At 46.7% G+C, this 20,911-nt stretch overlaps 1 protein-coding gene across 2 annotated transcripts in view; it reads right to left on the reverse strand.

Annotated features, from left to right (window-relative positions):
• Positions 1 to 20,911, reverse strand: part of WASF1 (WASP family member 1) — a 203,387-nt gene that overhangs the window by 78,319 nt on the left and 104,157 nt on the right. For both annotated transcript variants that reach the window (XM_067546587.1, XM_067546586.1), the window contains exon 3: positions 10,590 to 10,640. The gene's annotated coding sequence lies outside the window, so the exon portion shown is untranslated. The remainder of the gene's footprint in view (positions 1 to 10,589; positions 10,641 to 20,911) is intronic.

The following is a 20,911-nucleotide window of genomic DNA, read 5'->3' on the forward strand; positions in this document are numbered from 1 at the left end:
CTCAGGCAAGCTAGTCTCACTACATACATGCAGGCCGCCACGTGGCCTAACAGCTGTAGGCAGTGCCTGGCTGTTATCATGGGGTATCAGTGCAGCTGGGAAACGATAGAGACCATTGCCTCAAAATGTGGCTGAGGCAGGAAGGCTCTGGCCTGGGAAGCATCCAGGGTAGCCCCAATGAATTCTATGCGTTGCACTGGGGTCAATGTGGACTTCTGTTCATTTACAAGTAGCCCCAACCTGCGGCACAGAGAGCAAGTGAGGGTCACACTGTCCTGCACTTGGGACCTGCACCTGGCTCTGATCAGCCAATCGTCCAGGTAAGGAAAAATTTGCACACCTTTTCATCTCAGGTGGGCAGCCACTACCGCCATGCACTTCGTAAACACCCTGGGAGCTGAAGATAGGCCAAAGGGCAGGGCTGTAAACTGGTAGTGGGAGCCAGCCACCGTGAAATGAAGAAAGTGCCTGTGGCTGGGGAGGATAGACACATGAAAGTATGCGTCCTTGAGATCGAGGGCAGCATACCAGTCTCCTGCATCCAGGGAAGGGATTATGGAGGTTAGGGAGACCATGTGAAATCTGAACCATTTGACATATTTGTTTAGACGACGCAGGTTTAATATGGGTCTCAGACCCCCCCTTTGCTTTGGGGATGAGGAAGTATCTCGAATAGAACCCTTTCCCCCTTTTGCCTTGAGGGACCATTTCCACCACTCCCAGACTGAGGTGGGTATCCACCTCCTATAAGAGGAGTTGCTCGTGAGAGAGGTCCCTGAAGAGGGACGGAGAGGGAGGGTTGTTGGGGGTAGATGTAAACTGCAGGGCACAGCCCCCCGAGACTATACCAAGGACCCAAAAGTCCAAAGTGATTTTTGCCCATTTGGGGTAGAAGGGCCTTAATCTATTTAGGAAGGGGCGGGACAGATCCAGGAGAGCAGTCAGGGCACCACCCTCGGGTTCACTGTCAAAATTGTCTCCTTTGATTGCCCAACCTCCTGGGGGCCCTTGCTGGGGAGCTGAGGACGAGCTAGGAGGCTGATTTCTTTTTCAAAACTCCCTAATTTCTATCCTTATGCCTATAGGATTGGAAAGCCCTGGGCTGAGGCCCTGGTTGCTGCTGCGCATGGGGCTGTGATTGATGCCTGGAAAACTGGGGCGTGTACAGGCCCAGGGAGCGAAGCATGGCCCTGGAGTCCTTCAGACCGTGCAACTTCGCATCAGTCTAGTCCGAGAATAGGGCTGACCCATCAAAGGGGAGGTCCTGGATAGACTGTTGCACCTCCTGGGACAGGCCCGAGGACTGCAGCCACGAGCACCTTCTCATACAGATAGCGGAGGCTATGGCCCTGCCTGCCGAGTCAGCAGCGTCACAGGATGTCTGGAGCACTGCTCTAGCTACCGCAGTTCCCTCCTCCACAATAGTATTAAAGTCTGCAGCCTGGTCCTGGGGCAGGGCCTCGACGACCCACCTGAGGGAGTTCCACAGGTTAAAATTATATCTGCCCAGGAGGGCCTGATGGTTGGTAATCCTAAACTGCAGGTTTGCCGTGGATTAAACCTTTCTCCCAAACAAGTCCAGCTTCTTATTGTCTTTGTTCTTGGGAGTTGACCCTGGCTGACCTTGTGTCTCACTGGTTAGCAGCATCTACTACTAGGTTTCCCAGGGCGGTGTGTGAACAAATACTCAAACCCCTTGGCCAGGACATAATATTTCTTCTTGGCCACCTTTGACGTAGGGGCGACCAAGGAAGGGGTTTGCCACAGGGCCTTCATAATCTTACGGATCCCTTCGTGGACTGGGAGGGCCACTCGCACTGGGGCAGCCATCACCAGCACATTAAAGAGGCTATCTGCGGCCTCTTTTAGCTCCTCCACCTCCAGTCCCAGGTTGGAGGCCACCCTCTTGAGCAGCTCCTCCCGTGGTGCAGAGTGATCCCGGGAGACTGCCTTGTCATGTGAGGAGGAAGAGGACTGCAGAGGTGCAGAGGTGCAGCCTGCGGGTATGCCCCCTCCTGGCGAAGGATTGTACCTGCTGAGGTTCCCTCCAGGGGGTCTGACTCCTAGTCCGAGGAGTGGTGCCGCTGGGCCCTGTCCTGTGCCGGGGGCACGGACTGCACCCCTGATGATTTAATGGATTGGGGCCCCAGCCCCACCTGGATACCACATGGGGTCAAATAAGGCCATTGTTGGGGCTATTGTCCCTGGGCCCAACCCAGGGCTAACTGCGCCACAGGCTCTGACGCTTTGTGGAGGCGTCGACTCGCTCGACAACTGTCCTCCCGGGAGACCCCGAAGCATTGTCAGAGTCAGACCTGGACCGGCGGTGCCATGTTCGTCCTCGGTCCCGGGCATCCTTCCGTGCCAGGGACCGCCCTCTTGATGCCTCCAACCTGGAGGACGATGAGGACTGGCTCGGTTGCCACGAGAACTAGAGGTACCAGAGTGTCGTCTCGTTACCAATGATTTCTGCTGTCTCTTGCCCTGCAGACACCTTCGGTGACCGAGGTCAGCACTGTCCTGAACTCCTCGGTACCGAGCTAGACTCCGGTGACCGGGTTCTGTGCTGCAAACTCTGCGGTGCTGGGTTTTCCTCCGACGACCGGGTTCTGTGCCGCCTCGGTGTGGGTGAACTCATTGGTGCCAGGTCCTCCGGTGGCAACCGGGTTCTGTGCTGTCTGGGTGCGGGTGAACTCCTCGGTGCCAAGGATCTGGAACGGGAGCTGTCCGAGCACTGCCTGGCAGACCTTGAACAGTGTCACCTCCTGGCATGCACTGCGTACAGTGCCGGGAAGCGATGTCGGCACCGAGAGGGAGACTCCACATCCCGTGCCGGGGCAGGTCGGCTCCATGATGCTGACCTGGAGTGACTACTAGGGGAGTGGCTCTGCTCTACCCTCGGAGACTGTCCAGAGGGAGATCTTCCTCCCCGTAATGGGGATCTCCACCGCCATTCAGAGGGACCCAACGCGGATTTCCCCCATGACACCGGCCCCTTCTCCCTCAGCGGAGGAGGGGCGGAGGCAGCATAGGCAAGGCCAACAAGGCTCTTGCCGCCTGAAAAGCCTCCGGTGTCGATGGCGTCGGCAGGGGCACTCTCCCACTCTCAGGAGTCGGCGGAGGCTCCCTGACTGGAGATGCAGGCACCGGAGAAGTCTCGGTAAGCCAGGTCCGGGGCATCTCCGTACTTGACCCTGCCCGCACTGACGGCACAGGGGAGTGTCCGCGCTCCACATGTTGCTTATTTCTCCTCTGTGCCGATGATGTTGCGCAGTGCTGAGTGGAAGGCGGTGCTGACGGTGAGCTTTATACCGAAGTCATGCTCGGTACCGATGCGGAGCAGGTTGGCTTGGATGCCAGGCAGAGCGCTGCCTCCATCAACAGGGCTTTCAACCAGATTTCTCAGTCCTTTTGAATCCTCGGTTTGAAAGCCCTGCAGATCTTGCACTTGTCCTTTCTGTGGGCTTCCCCGAGGCACTTAAGGCAGCAGTCGTGGGGGTCGCTGTGCAGGAAGGCCTTCCCGCAGGAGGCACACGGCTTGAAGCCCGATGACCGTGTGGGACTGCCTTATCTCTAACTACACTTAACAACTACTTAACTACTTAAAACTAAACTTAGAATACCAAACAAGTCTCTTAAACAAGGGGAATAGTACTTGCTGTGAGTAAGGCTATCCAGCAACCGTCACGGGTAGAAAGAAGGAACTGAAGGAGTGTAGGGCCGGCAGCACTTCATATACCGCAGCATATGCATGGGGCTCCAGGGGGTGCCGAAGCCGGGCCTATGGGATCTGCTAAGGGGAAAAAAGTTCTGGGTAACCGTGCATGGAGGCATGCACACACCTATAGTGGAATGGACATGAGCAAGGACTCCAAGAAGAAGTATGCAATCAGGCAGTCACAGAGAGAGGGGGGGAGGGGAAAAGCAAATACCAGTACAGTACAGTGTTAAACATAAACTACTAAAAAAATAAAGAGAAAGCAGCATTTTTCATCTGCATAGCAGTGTTTCAAAGCTGTGTTAAGTTAACGTTCAGTTGCAAATTTTTGAAAGAACCACAACATTTTGTTCAGAATTACAGATAACCTAAACTGCATAGCCTACAAACCAAGCCTTAGTTGAGAGTGTCTGCTTGGGGTCAAATTTTGCCTTTCAGGTATTGCCCTGGACTCCAAAGGAAGACAAGACAAGACACCAGGAATGAAGTTTAACAAGGCCACAACTTTATTAAGTAATACATCTGGGAACTATCCAGTAATAACTCATCCACTGCAGGTCATCCCTCCTTTGTAATCCATACCATCTGTCTCCCACTCCTCTGTTTCACTGGGTGAGAAGCTGCCATCAGCCCCCCACCCTGTTAACCTGGTTCCAGCACTGTTGCTGGCCCCCATCGCCCTCCCCTCATACAAGGGTTAAGGGGTGGAGAGGAGGGGGTTGTCTCTGCTCTAGAAGTCATTAGCAGCTCCAACCCCATTCCCCACAATCTTTCAGAGATGCCTTCTTCCGATCTGCCCCCAGTTCCAGTTAACAAGGGAACTGAACCCCCTACTGAATGGTTATCTGCACTGGGAACCTGCCAAAAAGCAACAAAATGAATTTTACAGACTACCCTGCCTACCTGCTGAGGCAACTGAGCAAAAGGCGAAAAAATCCACTCTTCCAAGGACAGTCTGGCAGACAGGGAAAAATTACTTTGCAACCTCAAAACGATGATTAGGCATGATGTCTAAAACAAGGCCCCAAAACCCAGTCCTACTCTGAACCCTTTGGGTGTTTTTCTTTCTGGCAGGGGGAAGACCTTATAAGTCCCTCCCCTTGGGTATGCAGAAGTCAAGAGGCTCCCTTCCCTTACTCAAGCCAATGAGGAGGCAGAATGCCCACAAGGAAGCGAAGGATTTTCTTTTCCTTGTCGGCCCAGACAAAGCCTCACATCTCTGAGGCTGTGGATGAGGCAGGGGAGGTACTGATCTACATTGAGGATTATGTGGAACTGGCCAATCCCATGTTCCTTATAGAGATCTGGTGGACAGGTCTCTCACCAATGCCAGTGTGCAAAGGGAGTGGGACCAGGCTTTACCTCTTCTCCATCCCATTTGGAGTACCGTGTACCCCAAAGGGAGCAGTCCCTGAGATTCCTCAAATACAGGGACTGGGATTGTGACTGCTCCTTGTACAGGATGCATGGAGAAGGAAGGCTCATTGAAAAAGCTCCTCTGCCACCTTAATCTTGCATGAGGGCTAGCCACAATCTGATTCTTTATGTATTGAGTTAATAGTCTTTAAATGCTATACTTTCATTAAAATAGCCATTCAATTCTGACAGATGTCACCAATTATTTTAAGCAGTGAAAATGCTTTGGATCTGATTTTTTCCTTGTTTAATTCCTACTCCAGTGTATAATGGCATTGGTGAAAAACAGTGAACACATTATTAAAAGTTAATGAGATTTGAATGAACTATCTTTGATAAGTGAGATAGTTACTTAATCCATTATGTCCGTGGTTCTCAACCAGGGGTACGTGTACCCCTGGGGGTACACACAGGTCTTCCAGGGGTACATCAACTCATCTACATATTTGCCGAGTTTTAAAATAGGCTACATAAAAAGCACTAGTGAAGTCAGTACAAACTAAAATTTCATACAGACAATGACTTTATACTGCTCTATAAACTGTATGCTGAAATGTAAGTACAATATTTTAATCCAATTGATTTATTTTATAATTATATGCTAAAACTGAGCAATTTTTCAGTAGTGTGCTGTGACACTTTTGTATTTTTATGTCTGATTTTGTAAGCAAGTAGTTTTTAAGTGAGGTGAAACCTGGGGTATGTAAGACAAATCAGACTCCTGAAAGAGGTACAATAGTCTGGAAAGGTTGAGAACCACTGCACTATGTTACATGCAGGCACAGATGCATCCTCTTAGCTGCTGATAGCTTTTAGAGGACACTTTTCTTCTTCATTCTTACCTTTTTCAAATGCCTCTGGCAGCTGCAGAGGAACCTGCATGTGGTACTTATGCCCCTGTACATACACTACATCCCCAGTAGGAGGAGCACTGTTAAATAACAAGGATTATGTCAGTTTCATTCTACTCCTAATGCTGAGGACTTTGGGGAGCACTTCAACTCACTACTTTATTAAGCACTTTGGGATAGTCTGAAAGTTGCTAACATATGAAACCAAAGTCTCTTCTATGAGAACAGGGAGGTGGATTTTTAGGACCTCCCTCTTCCCCCCTCCATAGTTTAGTAAAAGAAATATAAAGATTTGCACGGTGCAAGGTCACAGCACACATGGTGGACACCATTTTGAATAGCACCCTGCCCTGCCCTCTGTGTGACCTTGCACACGTCATGAGTGTGATGTCACGCCGGAGGGGGCAGGGTGGTGCGCTCTTCAAAATGGCATCCACCGTCTGATACCAGACAAAACCACATCTGCTTTTGTCTCAATACTGAACATGGGACAAACTTTAGAAAACAGGACTGTCTAGCTTAAAACTGGACAAATGGCTTGCCTATTCTGAGCACAGGCACAGGAATTATTTTCCCTTGCAGAACTGCCCTACAGGATTATTTCAGAAGTGCAGGGAGTGTGGGAAAATGTTAAATTGCTGCAATCTTGTGACAAGTTTAAATCCCAATTGTCAGGATAATATGTCACATTTCCTATCAGGGACAGTCAGACAGCAAGATTTAAAGTATGGCAAATTTACATATAATTGAGGGGGAAAAAACAAAAAAAACCCAAATGTTCCACCTTTGCTGCTGACTTGCTTCCCAGAAAACTAATTGGTATTTAATCTATATTTCAATCTTATTCTTGAAAGGCTCATAGAATCTTCCAGATCAAGAGGACTTTCAAAAAGTTACTTCTGATTAAGTTACATTTGAGGACTATCAACCTTCACAGTATTTCCTTAATGTTAATGAAAGTCATGTATCTCTATCCCTATATAGTGTGCTGAAAATATAGCACTGAATGTTCTTGCCTCAGTGTATTTAAATCGCCTATAAGAGAAAAAATATAAAATTTTCTTTAATGTATTTTTTGTGCCTTAATATTGCCAGGATTCTAGCTAGTTATGTTTTAAATTTAAAATATACAGTTCAGTCACGCCTTGTACATCCCCAATTTTCAATCAATCATTCTCTGACTACTAACAGAATGTTACATTTCAAAGTTTGTGACAGTCAAATTTAATACAGTTTTTTTTTTTTAAAAATAGCAAGAGTACATAACAGTCATTGTGTCTGCCTACACAGTCACGCTCTACCAGTACCCTACTGACTGCTTTATAAAGCACTTTGGGATAGTTTGAAAGTTGCTAGTATATGAAACCCAAAGTCTCTTCTATGAAAACAGGGAAGTGGAATATTTCGGAATCCATGCCGCTGCGCCAACACCCCCCACCCCCCAAATCACCACCCATGGTTTAGTAAAAGAAATATAAAATTTCACCAAAAATTGCAAGTTTTAGTGATTAATTTAACTTTCAAAATATTCTACTATACAAATACTGAAGTAACATTCATGACATTACAAGAAACTCAGCAATCAAAGATTTATTCTGTAATGTTGACATTAAACCTCAAATTTAGGGCCAATATCCTGATATCCTGCCAATGCAGCTCCTCAGTGGTAGCAACAAGATTTCAGGAGAGAAGGCAAATGAGTAAATGCCTAACTACGGTGCTTACTAGCAAGCTATCACTGAAATTATATAATATTTACACTTTGGAGAGACCTGCACTGTACAGTTCTTCTCAAATGGGGTGTGTGTAATTTAGTAGCATGTTAAGTATGTTTAAAAATTAAAATATCATCTCTAACAAACCAGTCCTGGGCTCATCTCCTATAACTACGTATTACTTCAACGTATTATTAGGAGATATACACTTTAAATTCCTCTGCATGCAAGTGTATGGGCTTGAATAGAAGCTGTTTCCCCTCCATGCCACCTATGGGAACTTGGGGAGTTTCAGATCCCTGGATTTGTGCTTATACAGGTGGGAAGAAAGGGCTTCTCCTTAAGTATAACTTAAATTTCACCCTTCTGTACAGACCTATTAGGAACTTGTATTGAGCACAATCTCCCAGTGGGCAAGACATGTGGAAAGCCAACTTTGCATCTACTTCACCTGTACACCCCATTTCAGGGCTATGATGGGCTTCTACAGCGTGAAGGATTCTGCAGGAGAAAGGACTTCACACTGGTCCTTCGTAAACAGTAAATACTGAGACATATGCTGAATTTCCTTCTTACCCTTGTTATTAGGATGGAGCTTTTAGCACAAAGGCCTCCAATATATTTTTTAATTACACCTGCAAATGCTTTAGCTGAGATAAATAGCATCCACACTTTGCCAAAATCCACAGTTTTGTTAAGTGGGAATGTTATTTGTTGCTGAAGTTTAATTCAGATGGGGACAATTTGCTCACAACTTTGAAACTGTACTCATTCTTCCTCTCACTCAGATTATTTTCTGACCTGTAAGTCTAAATATGGTTAAGTTTTTTTGTTTTTTTTTAAAGAAAACATAATTATAGAGGTTTTTCCTCTCTTTTCATTTCTGTATCTTAAACAGGCATTAAATGAGTTTCCCTCCATCTGTTATTCAATAATTGTTTTTAATAATATCTTATTCAAGTTGCGGTCTGCACCTACTTTTATGTTATCTACAATGTAAAAATGCTATTTGTGATATTAAAGATGAATACATTATTTCAGTGCAGAAACAAAAAAAAAAAAAGAACTATTATCAGCTCCCACCAAAATTACCCATATTTAATTAACAAAAATGTACAGATTTACTTGGTGTCTAGCTTGTTGATAGTTATAATTCATTTATTTTTATCTTAGAAAATAAACTATTTTAGGAGCCAGCCTATTCCTACAAAGACCTTTCACAAGGTGAAGCACTCAGTAGCAGAACTACTGAAGACAGTAGGCACTAAGCCTGTAGCATATCTGGCCCTTTGACATCTCCTCCATCCCCTGAATCAACACACACATGACCACCCCTCATTGTTTTTTCAATAAGCTAAGTTACATGTTGTGTTGAATATCAGAAGTCAATAGAGTGGAATACCTGGATTTTTAAAATGTATTTGCTTTCAATTAAATATTTTAAGCAAATTTTGAAATTAAAAAAATATATATAGCAATTTTTCAGTGAAATAGTATGTAAAAATATTTTCCTAAAGGTAAAAAACCCCACCAAAATTACAACAAACAGAATTCTTGATTTAAACCAAAAGTGACTAAAATGTATTCAAACAACAGGATACTCAAAAGACTAGCAAATGTTACATTGCACTAGTTAACTGATATTCATATTTTGTTATAATAATGATTCTAGATATTTTTAATATTAACTTCTCTCTGTTTCATATATGCTGAAGGAATTTCTTTGCTGGTGCTTGATACATTAAATGTACAAGATGATGAAATTATATATATAATTATATCTTTTAATTAGATATATCATTTAAAATTACTATACATAACATATATACATAGACTTCAAAGAGGACAGTTGCAGAGTTTTCTGGTAACACTACTTAATTCTTCAGGTTATCCAGGGCCCATTATTTTTCTTCCAGAAAGCCCCATTCAAATAATCTGATTTCAAAACATTTTGGAAGTACCCTGGGTTCTAATTTAAATACAGCCAAGAATGAATAAATTAATTTTTGATTACAAGTTCTTCTCTATTCCCAAAAGGCTAAAAATGTATTAATGATATATAACTTACTATGCCATTGAAATTGCTTTTTGAGACCTAGTATTTATCTGATGACATTTTTTTTCTCACAGCATTAATCTATTCTTTCTGTTAACAGCTTCTGCATACAGTATATCACACAAAAGCCCTATGATAGATCACAACAAAAGCTCTTTGTACTCTTGACAGAGACACATAACTAATCCAGTGTTAATTTAAATCCAAAATCTCTAAAGCCTGAAATAAAGCATAACTTCTGAGGTTTTATTAAATCTATCGTAATATATTATAATTGAAGAAATTACATGATCTCCTTGTCAAATAATTAAATTCTATAAATTAAAACACACAACAGTTAAATTCCATAGATATTCATCTACCACTTAAAGATAGCATACCTCTCAAATGCACATGCCCATTTTACAACTTGTTTCTAAAATAATTATCACAGAGACACAAGACTGCTCTAAAATAGGTAGCATTATGTTGCAGTAAACAATAAATATTTAAAGAAAAGGTACCTGAACTTCACAGCAGCTAAGAAATGTAATGTAACCCTAGACAAAACCTGCTTGGCATAGACAAGATATTCAGTTCCCACCTCCGCTACAGCATTAAACTTCACTGTTACTCATCAGCGGTGTATCAACTTTTAGAATTCTACACACACAGAAAGCACAGTCAACCTAGTCAATCACAGAACTGTAGCACTATTAATCATACCGAACACCTCCAGTCAGTGGATTGCTTTGAAACGGGCTGGCTCTTGCACAAAGGAATTAGAATTCAACACATAGTGTCTTGCTTTAACAACAGAGCTATCTTTACAAAGAAAACATAGAAGCACTCACCCCCAGTGACCAAAGACTTCCTTTTTTCCTCAGAATCGTGAAAGGAACCCCCTAAAGGCAGAATGATTAAGAAATAATTATTCCTTTGGTTCTAAGCTATAATTGCTAAATATTAAATTATGACATGCCAGAAATGAGTTGCTGTGCTTGGGGTGGAGAGAAGAGAAGGGAGGGGGAATAAGACACTCAGTCTGTGCAGCTCATTGCACTGACCTTACTGTTGAATCCAAGAAGGAAATTGGATGCTAATGAAATAATAAATAATGTCAGACACCTACAATAGAATGGAGGTCCCGTGTCCGAAGATCTGTAACTAGGAAACCTGACACAACATAGGAGCTAATTATGCAGTTGCTGTATATTAATCCACAAGTGACATACAATTATTTTAATCATTACAACCATTCCATCAGACACATTTGACTAAACAATAGACAGTGTCATAAAATTATTCCTTTGGCTCCAAGCTTTATTAAAGCTTTTTGTGACTGGATAGTTTTAAGTTTCTTATGCAAAAACATAAATGATGTAGCTTAACCTGACATTTGAAAAAGGTGATCAATTTTTCTCTACAATATTAAAATAAGTCAAAATTCTAAATAACAGCCTTAGCTTTCCAACGTAAGTTTTATACTGAGGTCCCAAAACAGACAATTTGAATTTGCTAGATATTTGCAGGATTTTAATTTGATGATTACTGCTAATTTTTTTCAGCTTTAAAGAAGAGTTAAGATATGTCACATACTGAGTCAGACATTCAGTAATGATCACCTCATTATCACTATCTGAGCTCCTTTCTATATGGATTTCTTCCCTTGCGAACAACAAAATTCCTCAGAAAACAGGCTTGTTGCACAAGCCTGCCAATATCCATAAATAACGTGCTGCCTTGTCTCCTGAAGCCTTCTTTCTGTATAATGATGACTCACATTTTAGTGTTATTTAAAGTGTCCGTTTAAATAGTGTTCTGTTGAAAAAAGTTATCTAAATTGATAGAAAAGATTGTTTACTTTCAAGCAGAGATGTTATTAAATATTCCAGAGCTCTGAAACATAGGTGATTTAAACTGTTTAAGAATAGGAATTGATCACTGATCCTTCAGTCCTTGCTAAGGCAAAATGCCCCAGTGAAGTCAATAAGGAATTTGATTGAGTAAAGAGTGAATATCTCATAGAAGTTAGAGATGGAAGAAACCTGTTAGATTATCCAACCCATTTCCTTGGCAGCATAGGATTGTTCTTGACAATATATTTTCTATTATTTTGTCCTGTCTAGTTTTCAATGTCATAAGTGATGGGGCTTCCAGCACCCAAATTATTACAATCTTAGTATATCTCACTAGTAGGAAAGCTTTCCTATTATTCAGCCTAAATTTTCTCTCTCTCTCTCTCTCTCTCTCTCTCTCTCAGTTTCAACTCTTTCTGGGCTTCATTGCTTGGTATTTCCATGTTTCACACATGATTCTTCTTCTTTCTTATTGTTTACTATCTTCACATATGTGTAGGCTTGTTATAGTCCTCCCTTTATCAGCCACCTAACCAAGTTATAGATATTTAGTTTCTTGCAATTTTTCCTCATAAATCACTTCCACCATCTCTGATCCTCTCTGTTGCTTTTCTTTGAACTCCCCTTAATTTATCGATACTTTTCTAGTCATATGATGCCCAGAAATTAAGTCCAGACACCAAGCGCAATTGTACATGTGGCATATAGGGACCAGTTTAGCAATGCATCTACACATGTATTGCTGTATCAGGACCATAGGGCGAGACTATTACTTTCTTGCTTTGTGACATGATGCCTGTGCATCTGAAGCCCCAAATCCATTAAAAATTCCAAACTCATGTCTTATTTGTTATTCACTATGTATTGAAAGTGCACTGGAGCATTTAGGTGCTGATTCAGCAAGATTTTTAAAAACAGGCCTAACTTTAAGCATGCGAGTGATCCCACTGACTTCAAGGGGATTACTTAGGCTTAAAGTTAGACATGTGCTTAAATACCTTGCTGAATCACGGCCCAATACAGGTTCTACTGTCTCTTCAGGATTCTTTTTTCCTCCCAGATATATTACTTTGCAGTTTTGCAAGTCAAATCTCATTTTGTTATTTTCTGCCTATGTTTCTGATTTGTTTATGTCCCTCCATGATCAGGTTCTTAGGGACACACACACACACACATCTTTGTACCTATGAGTAGTCATACTAAAGTTAATGGAACTCCTTACAAGAGTGGATTTGTGGGACTGGGCCCAAAGTTTTTAGCAGGTAATTTACACTGTTGTTTCATGTTATATAGGTTCACTAGAATGGACTTTTTTTTACAAGAAACCAAAGAAACTATTTATATCATTACTTCTCAAGCATAAACCAATTGAAATGAGCAATGTGGCACCAACAGTTGCATCTCTATAAGCATGCTTTGATAAAGATAAATAAAAATGTTCTTTTTGACCTCTAACAAAGAAATGCCATTCTCCGTTAATTTATGTAGGTTGCAGTGCTTTTTGTGTAAAAGCTTTTTTTACCTTTTAATATTAATGGTACATAATTTCTAGCTTTTTACAATCTGCCAAAGCACTGAATTTACCCAGTCTAAGTAAAAACACACTATAAAAATAGTTCATCTTCCAGATATAATGCACATCCCTTAATAATTTCATAAGAACTTAAGTATCTAACAAGATATAATTTTCCTAATTTTTCTTAGGTTTAAATACTAAAATTATTTCTACCCATCATTTACTCTCAGTGTCTAAAAATACATTTGTGAAATAGCCATATTAGGGATGGACAAAATGTTACAGATAAAATAAGCAACCTCACCCAGTTCTTGAAGGAAAAACAAGGTTACTTACCAGTAACTGTTGCTCTTCGACATGTGTTGCTTATGTCCATTCCAATATAGGAACCTTTTTCCCCTTAGCAGACCCCGTAGGGTCGGCTCTGGTGCCCCCTGGAGTCCCACACACATGCCACGGTATATGAGGCACTGCCGGCCCGACGGCCCCTCAGTCCCTTCTTTCTGCCAACTCTGACAATGGGGACGGAGGGTGGGCTGTGGAATGGACATGAGCAACACGTCTCGAAGAACAACAGTTACTGGTAAATAACCTTGTTTTCCTCTTCGAGTGATTGCCCATGTCCATTCCAATATAGGTGATTAAAAAGCAATACCTTGGAGGTGGGAAGTCGTTACTGGTGAGCTGACTTCAGTACAGCTCTGCCAAATCCCGCGTCCTCTCTTGCTGCTGAATGATGGCATAGTGGACGTGAAGGTGTGCACTGATGACCAAGTAGCAGCTCTGCAGATATCCTACAGGGGCACCCTTTCCAGGAAGGCCGCAGAGAAGGCCTGAGCCCTGGTTGAGTGCCCTGTGATGACACCCGGAAGTGGCACATTCGCCTGCTCATAGCAGCACTTGACGCAGGAGGTGATCCATGTGGAGATGCACTGGGTTGAGACAGCTGATCCTTTCATCCGGTCCCCCACTGTGACAAAGAGCTGCGTCAATTTCCGGTACGGTTTTGTCCTCTATGTATAAGGCCAGGGCTCGTCTCATGTCTAATGAATGCCATCTCCGCTCCTCCTCCGAACCGTGTGGTTTGGGAAAAAACACGGGGAGAAAAATAACTTGGTTATAATGAAATTGGGAAACCACCTTGAGCAGGAAGGCTGGATGTGGCCTCAACTTCATTTTATCCTTGTAGAATACCATATAAGGGGGCTCCAAGGTCAATGCTCTAATCTCAGAGACCCTCCTAGCTGAGGTAATGGCCACCAGGAAGGCTACCTTCCATGAAAGAATGAGGAGAGGGCATGAAGCCATGGGCTCAAAGGGGAGCCCCATGAGTCTAGAGAGGATCAGGTTGAGATCCCAGGGAGGCACCGGGTCACGGATCTGTGAATAGAGCCTCTCCACCCCACTGAGGAACCTGACCAACATGTGGTTGGGAGAACAGGGATCTCCCCTGTAGCGGCTGATGGAAAGCCGAAATGGCCACCAGGTGAACCTTCAACGAGGCTAGCACCAGACCCTGGAGCTTTAGCTGGAGCAGGTACTCCAGGATTGCCTGTACAGGCGAGAGGCTGAGTGGAATACCCCGGGACTCTGCCTGGCAGGTAAACCGCTTCCACTTAGTCTGATACATGACCTGTGTTGAAGGTTTTCTGCTGCCCAGCAGAACTTGTTGGACCCGCACCGAGCAGGCTCCTTCTCCTTCCATCAGCCACAGAGCCTCCAGGCCGTGAGGTGCAGGGAGTCCAGGTCTGGGTGTAGCAGGCGACCACGGTCCTGGGAGAGAAGGTCGTGCCATCTTGGGAGCTCCATAGGCGGGGCAATTGACAGGTCCATCAGCATACTGAACCAATGCTGTCTCAGGTAGGCCGGGACGATGAGCATCACGTCTGCCCTGTCCCTCTTTATTTACAAGAGAACTTTCGGCAGGAGTGGAATGGGTGGGAACACGTACCTTAGGGTCCCCGTCCATTCGATAAGGAATGTGTCGGATATTGAGTCCTGCTCGCGACCCCGAAGCGAGCAGAACTTCGGGCACTTCTTGTTCCAGGATGATTAGAACAAATCTAGTTAGGGAACACCTCACTTGCGGAAGAGCAAAGTCACAACCTCCAGGTGCAACGACCAGTCGTGGAGGGGTAGAAACGACCTGCTGAGGTGATCCGCCTCGTCGTTCCTCACCCCCGGAAGGTGAGAGGCAGACAAGTGAAAGTTGTGTCTCACTGCAAAGTCCCACAGGCAGATGGCCTCCTGGCAGAGGACCAAGGAGCGCACTCCTCCTGTCTGTTTATATAAAACATGGCTGCAGTGTTATCCGTCAGCACCTGAACCACCCTGCCCTTCAGGAATCTGAGGAACACCTTGCACACTAGTCTGATAGCCCTGAGCTCTTTTACACTGATGTGCAGGCGCCTCTCCCCACCCCGGTCCAGAGCGCCTGAGTGCCCAGGTTGGCGCTGATGTGGGCTCCCCACCCCACATCCGAGGCATCGGAGATCAGGGTGACCGACAGGGCCAGGTCTCTGAAAGGGACACGTCTCATCACTGCCACGGGAGTCCGCCACCAGTTTAGGGAGGCCAGGACTGACTGGGGAACCGTGACCATCCTGTTCAAGGGGTGTCTGCTCGGCATTTATGCCAAGGCCAACCACTTGGAGCGGCCTGAGCCTCAGGCGAGATAGCCTCACTACGTACGTGCAGGCAGCCATGTGGCCTAACATCTTTAGGCAGTGCCTGGCTGTTGTCAAGGGGCACCGGTGTAGCTGGGCGATAATTGAAGCCATAGCCTCGAACCGAGGTTGCAGGAGGAAGTTTCTGGCCTGGGAAGCGTCCAGGGTGGCCCCAAGGAATTCTATGCACTGCACCGGGGTTAGTGTCGACTTCTGCTCATTTATGAGCAGTCCCAGCCTGCTGCACGTGGCGCAGGTGAGGGACACACTGTCCTGCATGTGGGACTTGGATCTGCCCCTGATTAACCAGTTGTCCAGGTAAGGGAAGATCTGCACACCCCTGCGCCTTAGGTGGGCAGCCACTACCGCCGTGCATTTGGTGAACATCCTGGGGGCCAATGAGAGGCCAAAGGGCCGTAAATTGGTAATGGGAACCAGCCACTGTGAAGCGGAGGAAACACCTGTGGCTGGGGAGGATGGACACATTACAGTATGCATCCTTGAGGTCGAGGGCGGCATACCAGTCTCCTGGATCCAGAATAGGAATAATGGAGGCTAGGGAGACCATGTGACACCTGAGTTGTTTGATGTATTTGTTTAGATGACGCAGGTCTAATATGGGTCTCAGACCCCTCTTTGCCTTGGGGATGACGAAGTACCTGGAATAGAATCCCTTCCCTTTCTCGTTTTGGGGGACCATTTCCACCATCCCCATGTTGAAGAGGGTGACTACCTCCTGCAAGAGAAGTTGCTCATGAGAGGGATCCGTGAAGAAGGACGGAGGGGGAGGGTTGTTGGGTGGGAGTGATGTTAATTGCAGGGCATAGCCCCGGAGAACTATCCCGAGGACCCAACGGTCCGATGTGATGCTTCCCTATTCAGCGTAGAAGGGCCTTCATTTGCCCAGGAAGGGGTGTGGTGGATCGAGGGAGACGGTAGGAGTGCCACCCCCGGGCACACCATCAAAATTGCCCCTTCTTATTGCCCGATCCCTTAGGGGGCCCCTGCTGGGAGGCTGGGGACGAGCTAGGGGGCCGATTTCGCCTTTCAAACCTCCTATTTCTGTCCCTGCCCCATGGAGCTGAAAGGGCCTAGGCAGGAGCCTTGGTTGCTGCTGTACCTGGGGCCACGACTGCCGCCTAGAAGCATGAGACGTATACAACCCCAGGAAGAGAAGCGTGGCCCTTGAGTCTTTAAGGCCGTGCAGCTTTGATTCAGTTTTATCAGAAAACAGGCCCGACCTGTCAAAGGGGAGGTCCTAAGTGGACTGCTACACCTCCTGGGAGAGCCCTGAGGACTGCAGCCACGAGCACTGCCTCATGGTGATGGCAGAGGCCATAGCCCTGTTCGCTGAGTCTGCTGCATCACTGGAGGTTTGCAATGCTGTACTAGCCACTGTGATCCCCTCATCGAGGACCGTGACAAAGTCTGCGGTCTGGTCTTGGGACAAAGCCTCAGCGAACTGCCTGAGGGAGCCCCATCAATTAAAGTTGTACCTGCCCAGCAGGGCCTGGTGGTTGGCGATTCAGAACTGCAGTGCTGCAGTTCAATAAACTTTTCTCCCAAACAAGTCCAGTTTCTTTTTGTCCTTGTTTTTGGGAGTGGACCCCTGATACCCCTGCCTGTCCCGCTGGTTGGCCGCATCCACCACCAGGGTTCCCGGGGCCGGATGGGTGAATAGGAACTCAAACCCTTCAGCCGGGACACAGTATTTTTTCTCAGCCCCCTTAGAGGTAGAGCGATCGAGGTAGGGGTTTGCCACAGGGTCTTGGCCAGGTTTAAGAACCCTGTCATGGATGGGCAGAGCAACCCTTGATGGGTCCTCTGCCCCCAGCACATTGAAGAGGATATCCTCTTCCTCCACTAATTCTTTGGCCTCTAGGTTTAAGGTAGAGGCCACCCTCTTAAGCAGCTCCTGGTGCACCCTGAAGTCCCTCAATGGTGCCATGTGGTCCCTGGAGGCTGCTTCGTCTGGGGAGGAGGAGGAGGACTGCGGCCGCTCGTCCTGGCGATGGGGTGCACCCGTGGAGGGTCCCTCCCCTGGGTCCAATTCCTCATCTGAGGAATGGCCTTTACGGGATTTGTCCAGTGCGGGGGGCACCAACTGGACCCCTGATGATGGGACAGACAGTGTCCCCTGCCCCATCTGAACGCCCCATGGGCCCCAATTAGGCCATTGCCATTGACCCTGGGCCCAACCAGGGGCTGGCATTGGTTCTGGCTGAGGAGCCTCATGGGGACGTCGGCTGGTTCCCCGAGTGTCCCTGCTGCTTTGGGATCCCGAGCCACTGGGGCGGTGGTGCCAGGCTCGCCTCCGGCCCTTGATGCCACTCCATGCCGGGGACCGTCCTCTCGACGTCTCCGATGTGGCAGACGATGATGACCGCCTCCACCTCCACGATTGATGCCGGCGAGCGGAGGCGCGCTCAGAGGAGTTCGATGTCGACACTCGCCGTCTCGGCACTGACAACTTTCCGTGCCGTTTGTCCCCAGGGAACGGGAGCAGTGCCGCCATGAGCCTCACGATGCTGAACCTGACTCCATCGACCGGGATCTGCGTCACGTCGGGGCAGGTGAGCTCTTCGGTGCCAGGCTCCCCACCGGTGACCAGGTCCTGCGCCTAGTTGCGGGCGACCGGCTTTGTACTGGGGACTGGGAATGTGAACTGTCCCTGCGCCACAAGGTGGCCCTTGAGCGACGCTGCCTTTTCTGCGCTGTCTCCAGTGTCAGGGACCGACTTCGGTGCCGATGGGAGGATTGGCTTGATGAGCTGGACTCGGAGCTGCTGGCAGCGGAGCCTCCATGCTCTACCCTCCATGGCCATCCAGCAGGAGACTTTTCCACCCCTTCTGGGGGTCTTGACCGCCCTACGGGGGGACCCAACGCGGACTTGCCCGGGAACACCAGCCCTCTCTCCCTCGGCAGCGGGGAGGGCAGAGGTGTGGGAAAGGCCATCAGGGCTCTTGCCACCTGACAAGCTTCCGGTGTCGACGGCATCGGCAGGCACTCCCCCACTCCCAGGAGTCATGGGAGGTTCCCTGCTCGGAGATGCTGGCACCGGAGAAAACTTGATGGGCCATGGCTGTTGCACCTCCACACTCGACCCCGCCCGTACCAGTGGTGCACGGGAGTGTCTGCACTCCGTGCGCTGCCACTTCTTCTTCGGCGCCAGTAGACGCCGGTGCTGGTGGTGCACTCTGCACCGAGGAAACGCTCGGCGCTGGGGTGGATCAGGGCGGCTCGGAGGCCGGGTGGAGCGCTGCTTCCATCAGTATGGCTTTTAGCCTAATGTCCCGGTCTTTCTGGGTCCTTGGCTTAAAATCCTTGCAAATTTTACACTTTTACGTCCTCTGCTGTTACCCCAAGCACTTAAGACAGCAATCGTGGGGGTCACTAAGCGGAAAAGCCTTCCCACAGGAGATGCACGGCTTAAAGCCAGGTGACCTGGGCATGGCCCGGCCATCCTAAGCCTTTGAGGGCTTCTAATCTATCTCTAAACTAATTCTACTTAACACTATTTAACTAACTAAGGTAACAACAACAAAGTTCAACAAAGGGGAATGGTACTTGCGAAGAGCAAGAGTTGTTCCAGGAACCGTCACAGACGGAAAGAAGGAACTGAAGGGCCGTAGGGTCGGCAATGCCTCATATACCGCGGCATGTGCGCAGGACTCTAGGGGACACCAGAGCTGACCCTATGGGGTTTGCTAAGGGGAAAAGAGTTCCGGGAGCCCGTGCACGGTGGTGTGCACTCACCTATATTGGAATGGACATGAGCAATCACTCGAAGAGGAACTTGTACTTTTCTCTAAGTTCAAAATCTTAACTAATTTGTATAAGAGTCTGTTTCTGTCATGTCCAGTTAGTAGCACTTACTTATGTGCATAGCCCCAAATAAGCAAAGCCTCAAAATGCTGTTCAACAAGAATGTCAGAATCATGCCCAACATTTTTACATTCTTGTACTTCCTGATTTCAGCCAGGAGCTACCAAAATACCACAAAAATTACCATTCTTATAGTATTAATAGTATTTTTCTATACTATACTATGCTATACTATACTATGCTACACTATACTATAGAAAAATCATGGAGCAGGTCCTTAAGGAATCCATTTTGAGGCACTTGGAAGAGAGGAAGGTGATCAGGAACAATCAGCATGGATTCCCCAAGCGCAAGTCATGTCTGACCAACCTGATTGCCTTCTATGATGAGATGACTGGCTGTGTGGATGTGGGGAAAGCAGGGGACATGATGTACCTTGACTTTAGCAAGGCTTTTGATATGGTCTCCCACAGTATCCATATAAGCAAGTTAAAGAATTATGGGTTGGATGAATGGATGGATAGAAAGCTGGCTAGATCATCGGGCTCAACAGGTAGTGATCAACGGCTCAATGCCTAGCTGGCAGCTGGTAACAAGTGCAAGAGTCGGTGCTGGGGCCAGTTTTTTCAACATCTTCATTAATGATCTGGAGGATGGGGTGGATTGCATCCTCAGCAAGTTTACAGATGACACTAAGCTGAGGGGAGTGGTAGATACCCTGGAGGATAGGGATAGGATACAGAGTGACCTAGATATATTGGAGGATTGGACCACAAAAAATCTGATGAGATTCAACAAGGACAAGTGCAGAGTCCTGCTCTTAGGATGGAAGAATCCCATGCACTGCTACAAACTGGGGGCCGACTGGCTAGGCAGCAGATCTGCAGAAAAGGACCTATGGGTTACAGTGGACAAGAAGCTGGATATGAGTCAACAGTGTGCCCTTATTGCCAAGAAGGCTAACATCATATTGGGTTGCATTAGTAAGAGCATTGCTAGCAGATCAAGGGAAGTGATTATTCCCCTCTATTCGGCACTGATGAGGCCACATTTGGAGTGCTGTGTCCAGTTTTGGGCCCCCCACTACTGAAAAGACATGGACAAATTGGAGAGAGTCCAGAGGAGGGCAAAAAAAATTATTAGGAGGCTGGAGCACATGACTTATGAGGAGAGACTGAGGGAATTAGGCTTGTTTAGTCTGCAGAAGAGAAGAGAGGGGATTTGATAGCGGCCTTCAACTACCTGAAAGTTGAAGGGAGGATGGAGCTAGGCTGCTCTCAGTGGTAGTAGATGACAGAACTAGGAGCAAT

Source organism: Emydura macquarii, unplaced genomic scaffold, assembly GCF_026122565.2.
Source record: "Emydura macquarii macquarii isolate MOO-44397 ecotype Brisbane River unplaced genomic scaffold, CSIRO-AGI_Emac_v2 contig_1146, whole genome shotgun sequence".
Lineage (NCBI taxonomy): Eukaryota > Metazoa > Chordata > Testudines > Chelidae > Emydura > Emydura macquarii.